The sequence below is a fragment of the Manis javanica genome, chromosome 3 (assembly GCF_040802235.1).
Source record: "Manis javanica isolate MJ-LG chromosome 3, MJ_LKY, whole genome shotgun sequence".
Classification (NCBI taxonomy): domain Eukaryota; kingdom Metazoa; phylum Chordata; class Mammalia; order Pholidota; family Manidae; genus Manis; species Manis javanica.
This window is the reverse complement of record NC_133158.1, coordinates 153,114,950-153,131,687: the sequence shown is the minus strand read 5'-3', so window position 1 is coordinate 153,131,687 and position 16,738 is coordinate 153,114,950. Positions and strand designations below refer to the sequence as shown.

The following is a 16,738-nucleotide window of genomic DNA, read 5'->3' as shown; positions in this document are numbered from 1 at the left end:
TCTTTACTATCAGAAAGCAAGCTAGCAATTATGCCCACAAGATGAACTCTAGAATAGTTTTGGATGCACATGCTTTGTCCTCTCCTTTCTGTCTTTCCCAGCCGGGACCTTGGCAGTGCTGGTGCTCCCTCCTTCCCTACTCACAGTCTCTAGGACTTCCTGACATCAGTCAGTACTTTCAGTTATAATAATCATACTGCCCATGTCACATGCTGCTTCTGTTATAAACCCTCTTGTTGAACACTTGTATTACACATTCCCAGGGAGTCTTCCATTATGTTAATAGCTGAAATACTTACTATGTACCAAGTGTAGTTTAAGCAGTATATGATCTCACTTAATTTTTACAACAGATGAAGAAACTGAAGCATAGAAAGCTAAAAGTTCACACAGGCAGGAAAAGGTAGAGCCAAGGATCCAAATTTAAAGGGTCACTGTGAGAGTCCATGCCTGTGGTGCAGGCACCAGAAGCACTGGCACCACTTGGGAGCTTGTTAGAATGCAGAATCTCCCATCTCCATTCCCAAACTGCTGCACGGGAATCTGTAGTTTAACAAGATCCTCAGGTGATTCACATCAAAGTTGAGAAAGGCTTGTTCTTTGCCATAGTGGGGGTTTGTGGATTACTTGGGATCGATATGCTCTGAATTCCGGTATGTCCATAACAACTTTGCCTCCCCAGTTAGGTGAATGGGAACTTGGTGAGCTGGGATTCTTGGACTGCTGTTTTTCCTCATAGTTGGCCAGTGAGAAATACTATGAGGGTCTTATTCTTTTTCTATGACAGGTGACCTTTTTTTCCCATTCTAGAGGCATGTAAGATTGTACTTTTTATCCTTAGAATTCAGGAATTTTAGCAGGATGTGCCTAAAATGGGTATGTTTTCTCATCAATCACTCCTAGAACTTGGTGAGCCCTTTCAATTTGCAGGCTCAGATTTTCATTCGTTGCAAGGAAATGTTCTTCTAATTTATTTAATTATTGCTTCTCCTCCATCTGTTCCTTTAGCTCCTCTGGAGCACCTATTATTTGCTGGTTAGGTACCCTTGAGGTCCCCTCCAAGTCTCTTACCTTTTCCGTAATGATTTCCCACTCTTTAATTTTTGCTCTGTGTTTTGAGATGACTCTTGAATTTGATTTACCAGACCATCAGTAAATTTCCTTCAAATTATCTACTGGATTGTTTAGATGGGAAATCATGTTTTTAGCTCAGAAAATCTGTGCATGTGCGTGTGTGTGTTTGCATGTGCATGCAGGAACGTGCACACACACACATGATTACTTGCATCTCCTTAAATGTGCTTTCTTTGATCAGTTCTCCATCTGTCTCTTCCAGAAGCTTGACTTAATGGAAGTGTGTTTTGATTGAATTGAGTGGTCTTCCTCCCTCAGACTGCTAGGCTACCTGAGAGGTATGTTTGTTGCTATTGTTCATTCAGGGGGGCTCATGTCTGTTCGGCAGAGTAGTCTTCAGGGCAGCTTTCCTGCAGGTGGAGAGATGGAGCAGCCTTTTCTCCCATGATGGAAGTGTGTTCTGATTGAATTGAGTGGTCTTCCTCCCTCGGACTGCTAGGCTACCTGAGAGGTATGTTTGTTGCTGTTGTTCACTCAGGGGGGCTCATGTCTGTTCAGCAGAGTAGTCTTCAGGGCAGCTTTCCTGCAGGTGGAGAGATGGAGCAGCCTTTTCTCCCATGAGGCATCAGTGTAGAAGCCAGCAGTCTGCTAGGCCCCCTCCCCTGGGTCACCTAGAGGAAGCTTGTTTTCCCCCCAGTGCCCTCTCATCCCCCAGCCTCAGGAGCAGGGGGGACTCTGCACACTGGGTCCATTTCATCTAGGTCTCCTGGGAGCCAAGGAGATGTGGCACATTTATGCAGAACTGAGGTCACTGCCCCTAAGAAACACAGATCTTGGAGGATCCTTGCTTGTGGAAAGCTCCCAGGGATGGGGACTGTGGGCAGAAAGGATTTCCCAGCAGGCTTCTAGTCTACAAAGTGCAAAATTCTCTTTGCTGGAACTTTTACAGAACCTAGAGCCTCATAAAGTTATTTGTCTCAGAGGAGGCAGACAGACTGGAGTTAGGAATAGAGAAGAAAGGAACTATATCCTCTTCCTTTAGCTTCTCTTAATCCCCTTCTGCACTCAGCACTGTTTTTCATGGCAAAAATGCTGGAAATAACCTATCATAAGGGAGATGATGAAATCTATTATAGCACATCCACACCTAAAATGCTGTATAGTCACTAAAAGGAACGTGTAAAATGATGTTCATGATACATCGTACAAAGGGGAGAAAAGAAGCATCAAAACATAATGAATTCTGTGATTCCATTTTAGAAATATTCTCTGTGCATATATGTACACTAAGGTTCTTTCATTGCAAGCAAGAAAAGTTTGTTTGAGTTAGCTTAAGCAAAAAATAAAATGAAATTATTTTTTGAATGAGAACTGAGATAGCTAATGAATTGGTGGCAAATGTTGGACAATCAAGTTCAGGAATGGAAAGGAAAAAACCAGGACAACATTTAGGCTTCAGTACACAGACCTCTTTAGGGCATTACCATTGAGGTGGCTCAGCTCCCAACTCCTAGTGTCAATAAGTTAAGAAAAAAGTAAATAAAAAGGTAAATTTTCCAGCAAGCTTCCTTCAAAAGTTTTGACACTTCTTCAGAAGTCTGACACTCCATCTAGTCAGAGGTGGTATAATTGTCTTGGCTTAGGTCAGATGTGCATTCTTTGCTCAATCAGCCATGTCCACAAGAATAGAATATTCCACAGACCCATCTCTGTGTATCTTGAGTCTTTATTAAAGAAAGGAACATTACTGAGGGCCTAGCAACCACGATAAAGGAAATCCAAAATGTTTTAACAAACACATACCCAAATAGATATGAATACCTATCAAACTGTTACTTCCTAAAGGTGAGAATGGATATGTAGGAAGGATGCGAGGAGTAGATTTTTTCTTTCTGCTTGAAATACTTCAATATTCTTCAACAATTTTTTACAGCAAGCTTTATTTAACAAAATGGAAGGAAGGAAGGGAGGGAGGGAGGGAGGGAGGGAGGAAGCTTCTCCAAGTTGGAAGGCTGGTTTCCAAGCGATGGAAAGTAGGATTGCTATTCCTTCTAAAGCCTAGGTTTGGAAGTTTCCTAGGTTTAGAAGAATATCATTTCTACTATATTCTGTGGGTTAAAGTCAGTGATAAAGACAGCCAGATTCAAGGGGAGGGCATATATGTTCCACCTCTTGATGTACAGGAGGGGAGGGATTGAGGGTGGCCATACTTGGGGCTGAGTCACCACACCCACACAAGGTAGTGACGCTCTGTGGACATTCCATAAATACTCTCCATTGGTGATATCACAGTTTGGGCTTCAGTTCATGATGGAAGTGTCTTGCCTTCAGGCTATTCAGTAGCTATCAAAACTTCTGAAGGAAGCTTGCTGGAAAATTTACCTTTTTTATTTACTTTTTTTTAACTTATTGAAATATTGTTGATATACAATCCTATATTTGTTTCAAATGTACAGTTGATTTATTTAATTGCATAAGTGTTGAACATTTTCAATGTAAGGATTTTAAATAGACTGTAACTACACTGAATAAAAGGTAAAAGATCCTAGTAGCATTCATTTACTCCTTATCCCATTGTTTATCCCAAAATGTACCACTACCTTTTAGGAAAAAACTCAAAAATCTTCTGTTTTTTTCCCCATTTATACTATACCAGTTTCCCCTATTGTTAACATCTTACAGTAAGTAGTAAAGCACATTTGTTATAATTAATGAACCAATATTAATACATTATTATCAATTAAAGTCCATTGGTTTTTCCAGTTTCCTCAGGTTTTATTTAAGTTTTTTTCTGTTCTAGGATCCCATCCCATATAATGCTACATTATATTTAGATGTTATATCTCCTTGGGCATCTTAGACTATGACAGTTTCTCAAAGAGTTTCCTTTGTTTTTGATGGTGTTGACAGCTTTGAGAAGTACTGGCCAGGTATTTTTTAAGATGCTCTGTATTGTAATTCATCTCATGCTTAATCTGGATATGGATTTGAGGAGGAGGAGAGGTTAAATACAGAAATAAGTGCCACTTTTCTCAAGTCACATTAAGGTTACATACTATAAACATGACATATACTATTGATGTTGACCTTAATCACTTTGCTGAGGGAGTGCATGTCAGGTTTCTCCCCCGTAAAGGTACCCTTTTCCTCCAAACCCCTTTCTATTCTGTGGTCTTTGGAAGGAAGTCACTGTGCACACCCCATACTTATGGAGAGGGGAATTATGCTCCATCTTCTAGAGGGCAGAGTGTTCCATAAATTATTTGGAATTCTTCAGCATAAGAGATTTGTCTCTTCTCTCCCATTTATTTATTTATTAAATCATTTATTTATATCAGTATGGACTCATGGATATTTATTTGGTACTTTAGGTTATAATCTAAACACTTGATTTGCTCGAATTGCTCTGGCTTTGCCCACTGGGAGCTCTTTCAGTTGGCTCCTGTGTTCTTTTGCTTTACCCTCAACAATTGTTTCTTTAAATACTTCCTTACATTCTGGTGCTCTAAGATACTCCAGGCTCATCTTGTTTATTTCCTGCCCCAATCTTAGAATCACCCATTTCTCCAAGTAGCCCTAATTCCTTTAGAGAATGGTGTTAGAAACAAAGATCTTGATGATGAATGTTATTTTCTAAAGTGTAAAGAAAAATTCCCCAGCTTAATTTAGTTTATTCTGAGCCAACTGCCACTTACTAATGTTGGTTAAATGACCCTCAGCCACCTGGCTTCTTGCACATATACAATTTGTAGGAGCTTCTCTTCATCCTTTCTTCCCATCAAATTTTGATGTTTAAAATTTCCAACTGGAGACAACTTATTTCAGAAGTTCAGAAGTTTAGTAGTAAATTCACATGTAACTTTTGAGAAAACCTAAGGCATCAGGAAGAGTGCTGGGCATTACAGAAATCCCTTTGCATTTCCTGTCAAATATATCATCAACTTGCTTCAGATTTCCTATGGAAAACAAATACAGATGCATCTGCTCCTGTGATTGTGAGGGGTGGGGGATGGTCATTCAACCTCATTAGCATAGAGATCCCTAGAATTATTCAGTTTCCAATACCTAAAAATGTTATGTTGGAATTAACCTCTTAAAACAAAATCAAGCAGTGAAAGGTTTCAAGAATAGTCCTTAAACTATGAGAGGTTTAACATCAGAAATATAAGTTCCATTACAGTGGCCTGTGCCGATCATTGTGTAGCCATGGTGTCTGGACATCTAACATACCACAAGAGATACTTATGGAACTTTTCCTGTGAAACCACCCAGACTTGTCATTTTCTATGTCAGTCCCCATAACCTCCTCCTTTTTTGCTTATCAGGTAAACACTCCTTGCTCTTTTTCCACCCCACCAGACCTGTCCTATCACTTCCTTGTTTTTTCCACCAGTCCTTCTCATGTTACTGTCCAGTTGTTAAAACCATCTGCTTATGATTTGCCACACAAACTTTTTCCCTTATTTTGATATGTGCTCATTTTTTTTCTACTTCTTTCCTGGAGTTTAAGCAGATGAAATAGAATTAGGAAATATATTCCCAGCAAGAATCTTCCGTATTTTTCCTTGGTTCAAATTACAGAAGGAAGAAGCACAAAAGGAAAATAGTATATCCTACCCTTAGTGAAAACTGGTTCTCTTTTTCTATCAGGATTTAAGCAGATTAAATCATGTGCATAAAGGAACATAAATGGCCTTGGAGTCAATAGAACTGGATTTGAATCCTGGCCCAACCATTAATTGACTATGTGATCTTGGGCAAATTATATACCTCTCTGAAGATAATTTTTCTCATCTATAAAACTGGTATCATACCCAGATATAAGCTACCTCACAAGGTAGCTGCAAAGTTGATTATTTAAGTCATATAATAAATGCTAGTTCCTTCCCCCTCCTCCTTCCTAAGAAATTCTGTGTAGGAGAATATTTTTCATGAGTTTCAATCTTTGATATTGTTCTGCAGTCAAGTATTTCTAGTCTCTTAAGCAGGAGTCACAAAATGATAAAAAGTATCCATTTTATGGATGAGAAAACTGTGATCCACAGGGATGCAGTGACTTGACCAAGGTCAAGCCATAGAAAACTAGGATACAGTTCCAGAAGTCTTCATGGAATATTTACTGAAAATCTATCAGGTATCACATGTCATGCTAGGCACCAGGAATATAAAACTGTAAAAGCTATAGAGTTCACAACCTTCTAAGAGAGATAAACACGTTTAACAAACCATAGTATGCTGTGATGTGTACTAATATTCTCACTGTTGAAGAAATTTAAGAGCCCAGGGCTGCATACATTTGAGATTATGAATGTAAAAATCAGTTGGAAGATGCGGCAGAATGCTTCAGGTTAAATCATCATGGAAGCAAAGTGACTTGTTAGAGAGTTTCCCCTCACCCTAATGCCCCATTCAGTTATTCATTTACTCTTTCATCCAACAGACATTGATAGGAGACCCCTTATGTGTATAACACCATGCGTGGAACCAAGGATATAAAGATAAAGATGGTAAGATTGTTGCTTCAAAACTTAGAAACTGAAGAAATGTAAGTTGACAGTTTTTTGGGCCTTTAATATGTGTATGTTCTATAGAGATCTTAGGAGTAATCAAAGCTTAAATGTGAGGTCTTACTGCAGGTACTTAGTTCTACAGTTAGAGCCTCATTACTTCAAATATATATCTTCAATACAGAGGAATCTTCTCCTTGGAAATGCAGGAGGGAAAGGTAATTATTACTTGGTCAAGATTCATATTTACCCTTTGGCTACCATGAATAAGCAATCTGATTGCCATGGTAGAAAATCGATTTCTAATGCATGTCAACATCATTGCAGTTGATTTTCAAATCTCAAATCTTTTTACTGACCCTGAAATAGAAATGATAAACTTGACATACATATATATTACATATTTTTTCCACTAAATTATACTAACTAGTTCATCACTGTTGAAATACAATCGTGAAGTTATCAAATCTATGTCTCAACAAAATTGATATCTATTAACAGGTTTTTCTTTTGTTTTTCCATGAATCTTCTAAACCATTTTCTCTTAAAATAAGCCAGCCTCCCAAAGGCTAGGGTGTTAGTGTCAGCACATAACGAAACTGATGGACTAATCAATTTTTTGCTTTTTAGTAGTATCTGCAGGGCCTAGATAAACATTATTTATTCATTTTTATTTGGAACCAACTCCATGGAACTTTACCGAAGAGATGTGAGATATTATTTTATTTCTATAAATATCTTCTGGTAGTGGGTAGAGCATACAGAAGAGAAGTATTGCTTTCAAAGATTTATAAAGACCTCAATTACAATACTTTGCAGAAAGGAAGTGGAGAGAATAATAAATATTCTGTTGATGTCTTTCCTCCAAGCCCTGTTAAGGTTCTCTCTTCCCCAAAACATCTCTAGTCTAGCAGTGAGTCAGAAAGAAGGGCCTATGTTCTTTTTTATAAATTCCATTTGTAATATCAAGAGATCTGCAATGAATGGATGGTAGAACTGTCAAAACAATTTGTGATAGAAAAAACTCCTTTTGAGAGAACAATTCCTCCATACAGGGTTTCTGCAGCCTAATCTGAAGTCATCCATTCAAGTCATGATGCCTCTCTACCAGAAGAGAATATCACAGCATACTCTAAGAAAGAATTTTAGACCATACAATTTGATGTATGAACTGGTGTTTGTTAGAAACAGTCTTTCCTATGGAAGCTTGATCATAGGAAAACCTTTCTTAAGTAAACACTCCAGGGCATGGCAAAAATCGATTGCCTTGTAGAAAAGGTCTTTCCCTAAAGGTCAAATCCCCTTTAACAATAAACTGAAGGGAGTTATTTAAATAGAAAAGTTCAAAAGTAGTGAAGTTATGCCATGGCTCCTTTTTTTTTTCTTTAATTTGAAAAGAGAAAGTTATATACATAATCCGCATCTCTTCTTGAGGTTCATATATAAATGCTCAACAATAAAACTGCTTTCAGATCAAACTCTACCAATTGATACCAGCATGGAAGCATGAGAAGCTATAATATAACGTAACGTAATGTAACGTAACATAACATAACATAACATAACATAACATAACATAACATAACATAACATAACATAACATAAATATAATATAAATATAATATAATAGTACTTCCTATTATTTAAAAAAAGGAAATGAGGTGACATTTTGATAAATTGTTTTGATAAATTGTTTCTCTTATTGCATTTCTCTTTTCCCTCTACCTTCTTTTATTGCCATTTCTGGCCTACATGCATCCCATTGAATATCTGGGGTTGATCAGAAAATCTCTTTGTGAAGTAAAGGAAAAGGAAATCTGTCGTTGGGATGTACGTATCTTGAAGTGCTCTACTAGTCATAACTGTTATTCTTTCATTCATATTAGTGTAACAGAATAAGAGTTAAAGTAGAATAACATTGGCATTCTTTTGTGCCTGTTAACAGCATTTGGAAAGATTCATGCGTTACCAGACAAGACCTCCTACTCTGATTACTTATAAAACCTGTCTTTGAAAAGAAACTGCTGCCACAGATCATATGGTCTTTACAGCTTTGATTTTTTTGGCTCCAAAACTAGCAAGATGTTTTTTTCTCAAACTGAACTACCTCATCACGCATCATAGCAAGCCAGTATGATATGCCTGTGCTATGCTTTTGAGATGTGAGCACACAGGGTCCATATCTGAACTGTAGTATCAGAGCCCTCCCACCTGTGAAATAATTAACAGAGCAATCGCTCAGTAGCTTTGTATTCCTCTCAAATGATATTGAAATTCGAGTCAGTCAATGCCCGCCCTATGCCAGGTGTTCACATGGAGTCTCCTGAGCTGAGCGCAAGAGCTCTCCCAACCCGGAGCTGAGCCTCCCCACCACTTGGGAAACCCCATTCCTATTGCCTCAGCCTTGAACCCTGACTGAGCCACAACTCTGTTGACTCCTCCCAGAGGGACTAGCGTCTGCTCACGTACTAGAGACCTGAATTCTTTGTGAAGAGCACCCTGCCCAGGAGAGCCAGATACTCTCTTGGGCCACATAAAGCCCCCATCCACATACCCCCATAATCCTTGCTCACTACTGAGGTGTATTTTCTTCTCAGTTCTGTCTCCTTGATCATCTCTGCTCTTCCTTCTTGCTCTGGACCTCTCTCACACCTCTTTCCTGCTGCCCTCTGCCTCACACCTTTTTCCTGCCTCCCCTGCCCTCTGTGGAACTCTGTTCCACAATAAACAGAATCCCACATACCCTCAACTGCTTCCCTAAAGACTCCATCATTTGGCCTTGAGATGAACCTCATTCTAAAGGAGGCTACTTACCTCACAGGCTGCAACCTGTCTTACCCATCCTCCAAGTCTCCTGGGCCTCCACACCATTCATCTCCACCCTTGGGGAAGATTGCCCCACCCTATGCCTTTGAACCTCTTGCCAATCACCCTCTGGCACCATTTTACCAGTCACCTTATCACTGAAGAGTATTTCACCCAAACAAGGTTTTATTTCAACCCTTCAGCCTCCATTTAACCTGGTGACTTCACATCCAAATGGATGACTGTCTAACACTGATCTACGTCACAAAGTCTTCTTCCTACTTCCTGTTCTTCCTGGGCACTCACTTCTCAGCCTCCCTGCACATGGGTGTGGCCACATGACTGCATTCTGGCCAATGCAGCACAGGCTTGGGTGATATGTGCCACTTTCTGGCTTGGGCCAAAAAACCCTTCACACATGAAACCCATGCCCTTCCCCCCTTTTGCTGACTTGAGCAGAGAGCTTCAAGGTGACCTTGGAATCTGCCTGTAGGCATCAGGGGCACAAGGTGGAAGAAGTATGGGTTCATATTCACCACCTGGAGAAGAGCTCCCCAAAGAGGAATACCCACCATTAGGTGACCAGCCCGTTAGGTGACTGAAAAGTCAACCTTGGCTGTGTTAAGCCACCAAGACTTGGGAGCTTATTTGTTATAACTGCTAGCATTCCCTTAACTAATATCCTTCATCTCAGATAACCTCCTTGACTCCACTTCAGTCATCCACCCCCACAGTCACAAATCACAAATCACTTCAACCACTCTGTTTCCAATGTTTCCTTTTACACTTTTCTTTCAGTAAATTCATCTGGAAAATCCTCTACCCTTTTGAGTCCATTTATTCACCTTTTTTGCCTTTCTTCCTGGAGGGCTGGGGCTGCTGAAGAAAATTGCCCTACCGAGCCACTTGTGTTGTGAACAATAACATCAGCAGGCCTCAGTGCCACCAGAGTCCTACTGTGTTTTGTTAGTCACCTCTTGTGCTTGGCTCTCCTCAGCCCTCTGTCTGTGCCCCACCCCACCTGGGCAGTGTACCACCAAGCTCACACCGCTCCTTCTTCCTATCTTCCCTTGCCCCTTGCTACCACTTCAATGGAAGATCCAGGCTGCCTCCCATGTAAGGCCAGTCACTTCCCATCTAATGCCTTTCCTCTCCCCTGCAGCCTTCCAGACACCTTGTCTTCTGCAGTGGCTTTCTTCTGTAGCTACAGAGATTCCTTCTCTCCACATTCCTCCCTGTTAGCACTGAATATGCTTCCCTGCCTACACTCTCCCCATCCACCATTTATCTCTCTTTCCTTCCCTTTACAGATAAGCTTTCTGAAAGGGTGCCCTCCCCTACCATCTCCCTTCCTCACTCCCCACTCCCATTGATCTGCCTTCATCGTATCAATGAAACTGTGCTCACTGAGATCACCAGTGACCTACTCATAAAGTCCAGTGGACTCTTCTCAATTCTTATCTTACTTGACCTCAGCAGCATTCCACAGGGCTGGCTATTTCTCCCTTTTGAAACAATCTTTTCCCTTGGTTTCAGTGACTTCTTACTCTTCTGAATTTCCTTCCATCCCTCTGGCTATCCTTTCTCCATTTATCTCTCCATTTAGATTGTTTTTTCTTTAAGTGTTGCACAGAGGTTTTTTGCTGTAGGCATTCTAATGTCTCTCTATACAGACACTTCCTGAGCAATCTCACGTACTGCCGTATCTTCAAGGATTCTTTTATCTGACGGTTCCCAAGTGAGAATACCCATCCTAGATTCTTCTCCTGAGTGAAAGATTTGCCTTGGTCCATTCAGGCTGCTGTAACAAAAATATCATAGGCTGAGTGGCTTACAGACAGCAAATACTTATTTCTCACAGTTCTGAGGGCTAGAAGGCCAAGATCAAGGCACCAGTAGATTCCGTCTGGCGAGGACACTCCTCGTGGTTCACAGATGGCCATCTTCATGCTGCAACCTCACACAGAGAAAGAGGCAAGGGACCTCTCTGGGGCCTCTCTCATAACAGCACTAAACCCATTCTTGAGGGCTCTGCTCTCATGACCTAATCATCTCCCAAAAGCCTCCTTCAAATACCACCACATTGGGGGGTAGATTTCAACATAAGAATTTTTTTATAATTGAAGTATCATTGATATACAATCTCATGATGGCTTCACATACACAAAACAGTGGTTCAACATTCACCCATATTATCAAGTCCTCACTCCCTCCCTTGTGGTCACTGTCTATCAGCATAGTAAGATGTAGAGTCATTGTATTCTCCGTGCTATACTACTGTCCCAGTGACCTACCTAACAGCATAAGAATTTTGAGGGGACACAAACAGTCCATAGCAGGATTGATATATACAACTTCATATTGCACATCTGCCTCTGCTTAAATGTTCCTATGGCACTTTAATCTCAATTTTTCCAAAACTAAATTCATAATCTAGTCTTTCCATGGCCCAAAGCCATTTTCTGTTGTTTCTATCCAAGCAAAAGTCATCTCCATCCACTCAGGAGCCTGAACCCAGGAATTCAGGAGTCAGCCTTGACTCTTCTCTCTCCCTCATCCCAACCTCAATCCATGAGTAGGCCCTATACATATTCCCCTTAATGCCTCTCTGTTCTGTCCACCTATTTCAACTCCCACTGCCACTGCTCTAGTCCAGGTCCTCAGGAAGCCTTGTTCTGAGTAGCCCAGCAGCTTCCTACCTAGCCCTGGGCTCTTATTTTCCCCCTTACTAGTCCATTATCCTCATGGGTAGAGTGATCCCTGTATCAAATATCAACATGACTATTCCTATCCCCACTTACAATGCTTTACTGATTTCCTCCTTCTCTTAGGATCATAGTCAGTTTCTAGACCCCACCCAGACTTACAGAAGCAGAAGCCACCAGAAAAGTTAATAAATATTCTCATGATAACAACCACCTGGGGTGCTTGTTAAATTTCCTGCTTCTTGGACCCCTTGCCTGGAGAATCTAGTTCAGTGAGCCTGAAAGGGGGCCCAGGAATATGTATTTTGACAAGTCCCCATGTGCTGCTTATCCTCAGGAACACTTAGAAAATACTGCTAAGGGTTGTAAGCTCCATGAAGGCAGGGATGGAGCCTATCCCTTGCATATTTGTATCCAGTAAATTTAGGCCCTAATATAATGCCTATGGGTGTTGATGGAAAGACAGGAGGAAGGAAGAGAGGGAACGATGTAGGAAATAAATATGATTTTTGTTGTATAGTCAGTTACTGAGTCTGTGATATAGCTTCTTGAAGGTTCAATTAGTAAAACTCAATACAAAAGGGATAATTTATCCATCTGCATAGGTACCCCAAATATGTTGCTAGTAGAAAATCTAATTAGGGTAACCATTCTTAGAATACAATTGAAGTCAGCTATGCTCAATGTTTCTCAAATTCAAGTAAAATGTGGAGTCCTTTAAAAAATTAAAAACTCTCTGATGGACCTCAGAATTGATCTCTATTGTTCCTATTATGTTTCTTGAATGTGTGTAAAAGTATATACACACTTATAGATCTTGCATTATTATAAACTAAAAAAAAGCAAACAAATGAAATACAGGAAATAAACTAGTGTTTACTGGCAAAACCAGTAAAATTCAAGGTAACAGCACTAATTTGAAATGATGGCTGAAAGAAAATTGCCTCTCATCATGTGATTACTCCTGCCTGCTACAGAACAGGTGTTTGGCTTGCCTTTGCTATCTTGTATATAATTCAATTCTTCTGCAGCTCTCACTTATAAGGTGGCCTGCCAGATGAAACAGCATATGCTCATATTCCACTTTTTTAGGTTATCATCAAAAAGAAAACACATGTGAAAAGTATTCATAGAGATTATTCTATCCCAGAGAAGGTACTCATGGATTCCACTTTGATTAATGCTTCTGTAACTGATTAACTGATGCTCTGACTTTCCCAAATGGTAGCTATCAGTCCTCACACTCCCTTCCTGAACGCAAAGCTGCTGGACAGTGTGGTTATCTTCCTAGGACCCAGAACACTACTTTTCATCAGTATTGTTTTAATTGATGGAGTTAATTGTCAAATAGAAGTATCCAAAGTGTGAGAATGCTGGAGAGTGGGCGAGCTCTGTCCAGCACTCTGGCCCACAGGCTTGATGGGGTGTGCCTGCCTGGTTTGCTAGCTACCTGACTCTCCCCAGGAAGAGCCTTTGGTTCACTTCCAGTGACTACACCACGTTGCCTTCTGCTACTGCCCTGGCTTTGCCTGGGGCTTTGCTTCGAGAGGGAGAGGACGTGCTGACCAGTTCAATCTCCTGATAGTTTCAGTTCTCAAATTAACAGTCTGGCATGTGTGTGTGTGTGTGTGTGTGTGTGTGTGTGTGTGTGTGTGTGAGAGAGAGAGAGAGAGAGAGAGAGAGAGAAACCCTTGAGAATTTGGACAATAGGAGTCTAACTCCAAAGGCTTTACCACCTCTGAATGGAGATAACTATACTGCCTGCTGGTGGAAGGATTAAAGAAGATAGTGTTTGCAAAATGTCCATTATATCTAAAGTAACCTCAGAGCATGGGATGTGGAACAATCAAACCTCACTACCCCCACTCTATGCTTCTCTCCTCTGGGGGAGAGATGGGGTGGGGGAGAACAGGACTGCATTTGTACCACTGTGTTATATAAATTTTAAGTCACCTCTCATGCATTTTTAAAGCACCAATTTAAAAAAACGTATGCTTGATGTGGTTGCATTGTTTTGTTTTGTTTTGGGAAAAGGCACAGACACAGGTACTTCAGAAGCCCCTGCTTCCTAACACAAAGCTTCAGTGGCTGCCACCTCTGCCTATTTTGCACTGGTCCTGGGGAGCACTCTTTGGAGTCGGAAGTAATTTCCCAAAAAGTCGAGAACACATTTAAGGATCCTGGGCAAAAACACTCATTAAATCATCATATTTATGTGGCTCCTGACAAGAAACATCAACCTCTCATCAACAGTGATATCATTTTTGTGTCATTCATCTTCTGGAACAGTTAGGAAATACATGCAAAGATGAAGAATAAAGAATTGCCCCATCCGGATAAATCAAGTCCTCTTTGCATGGTTAATAATCATATTTTTTTCCAGAGCATCCTGACAGTGTAATATTTATAGCTCCCTAAATTATCTAACTCTCCATGGGCCTTAGGAATGCTATTGTTCAAACTACTGCCAAAGTAATTTCTAAGATATTTTCCAATATTTTAAGGAACACTTCAAAATATTCCCCAAACTGGCCCACCTCTCACTGCGTTTTTTGCAGAGAAGCACAGATCTACTTAAAATATCACACACATTCTAACCAAGTTACTTTGAGAACTTGTCATTGTTTTTCACAACACAAACTACAAGACAAAGCGGACTAGCTTAATTCATTAGGAGAGCACTGGAACCCATCTTTTGTGGTTCCCACCCTGAAGCTCTGTGCAAAGTGTGGTTGGGAGATCAGCTTTCAATTCATTCCTATTCTTGTTATAGGACTGGCAGCCTGTGTTCTGAAATCGAATGAACTGAGGGCAAAGAAAGGCATGCATGTGTGCACACACACACACACACACACACACATAAACATTAAGGAAAACTAATTCTACTTCTCTTGGGTTCACTGTTGTTGTGTCCCTAAAAGTAGCGTCACTGGTCATACACAAGTGCCATATTTTAAGCTGTACCTGTTTTAGAGGGTGATGGGAACTGCTGGGAGATTATGGCTGCCATTTACACCAAGATGTGCAGATTCAGATAAAGACCTACAGAGGATTCAGGAATGATCCTGAGTAGATTAGGAAGTTGCATGGCGATAACAAAAGGCCAAGAAGCCTTTGCTAATCCACCAACATGGTCAGTTCTGGAAATAAATCAATATTTCTGAGGCATGAAGCCAGTATTGGGTCACTCCAATAAGACTCACATTTTATTTGTGATTCAATGATCCAGAAAACCAACATGTGATAATAGGTAACAGGTATGTAGTCAAATAATTAAGATATGCCATGAGAAGGACTCTAAGAGAGGTGAATGCAAGGTGCTATGGAGGAGAGATAACAGAGGAGTATAAGTAGAAAGGCACAAGGTGGCACACAATGGGCACCTAATTAACACTTGTTCTGTGAGATGTATGTTGACAAGGTAATATCCTAGCTGGGATTTATAGGATGAGCAGGAGCTGGCTGAGCAGAAAGAAGAGAAAGAGCACTCAGAAGGGAGGAAAGCATTTGAGGGAAGGCCACCTTTTTACATTATGTAAAAGCTTGCACAATTCTGAATGATGGTGTAGACAAAACATCAGAATCATAGACCTAGAAGGAGTTTAGATATTACCTGATTCCCTGCTCTGAATTTACATGAGGATGAAGAGATTGCTCAGTTTTTAAGGATCTGGGATTCCAAATCTTAGGCTGGAGAGTGGTAAATAAAAGGAAAGAAGCATTTATCCTGCTTTTGCTATGCAAACCATACCTCGTGTGTATCTACCAACCAATTGCAATATAACGATCTTGTCAGATCCTGGTTTGAGCAAAGTATAAAGAAAAAGCCACAGCAATTTGACTCTGACTCTAATATTTGACAGTATTAGAGGATTATTAAATTTTTTTGGAATGATACTGATGTTTGGTTATGTTTGCAAGAAAGAGTCTCATCTCTTTGAGATACATACTAACATAAAGATGAAATGATATTATATCCGGTATTTGCTTTAAATAACCCAGTGTGCAACAAAAAGGGGAAATTTAGATGGAACAAGTCTGGCCATGAGTTGATAACTGCTGAAGCTGAGTACACAGGAGCTTATCAAACTATTTCCTCAACTTTTATATATGTTTAAAGTTTTCCATTATAAAAAGTTTAACAAAAAAGACAAAAGCCCGCCTGATCGGTCAGTTGGCTTGAAACTCAGGAATAGACTCTCATCTTATTCCGAGGGCTTTTGCCTCTACAACCTACTGCTGCCCAGATTTATATTTATAACTAAAGGAGTTGGATATTAAGTATTTTTGTCTGCTTAAAGAATAATGCTGACATAGTAGCCAGCCCTGAGAATGCACGTGGCCCATACCACGCTCTCAGTGCCTTGCACGTGTCAGCTCATTTAAACCTCACAACAATGCTTTAGGTAGGTCATTATTAGCGTCCCCTTTTCACAGATGAGAAAAATGAGAGACAGGTAAGCAGTTCACCTAAGATCTCAAGGTAGAAAATGGCTAGTAAATGTCTGGTTCCGGAGTCTGCATCCATACTTCTCAGTGATATGAATATGTGAAGGAGAAATCTATAGGCTTTAGCTGCCTGTTGTATCACTCATCTATTGCTATGTAACAAGCCATCCCAAAACCTAGTGGCTTCAAATAGTCATC

The 16,738-nt window shown here is 40.3% G+C and overlaps 1 long non-coding RNA gene across 7 annotated transcripts in view; it reads left to right on the top strand.

Moving 5' to 3' along the window:
• Window positions 1–16,738, top strand: part of LOC108387343 (uncharacterized) — a 280,040-nt gene that overhangs the window by 230,876 nt on the left and 32,426 nt on the right. The gene's annotated exons all lie outside the window — the stretch shown is intronic.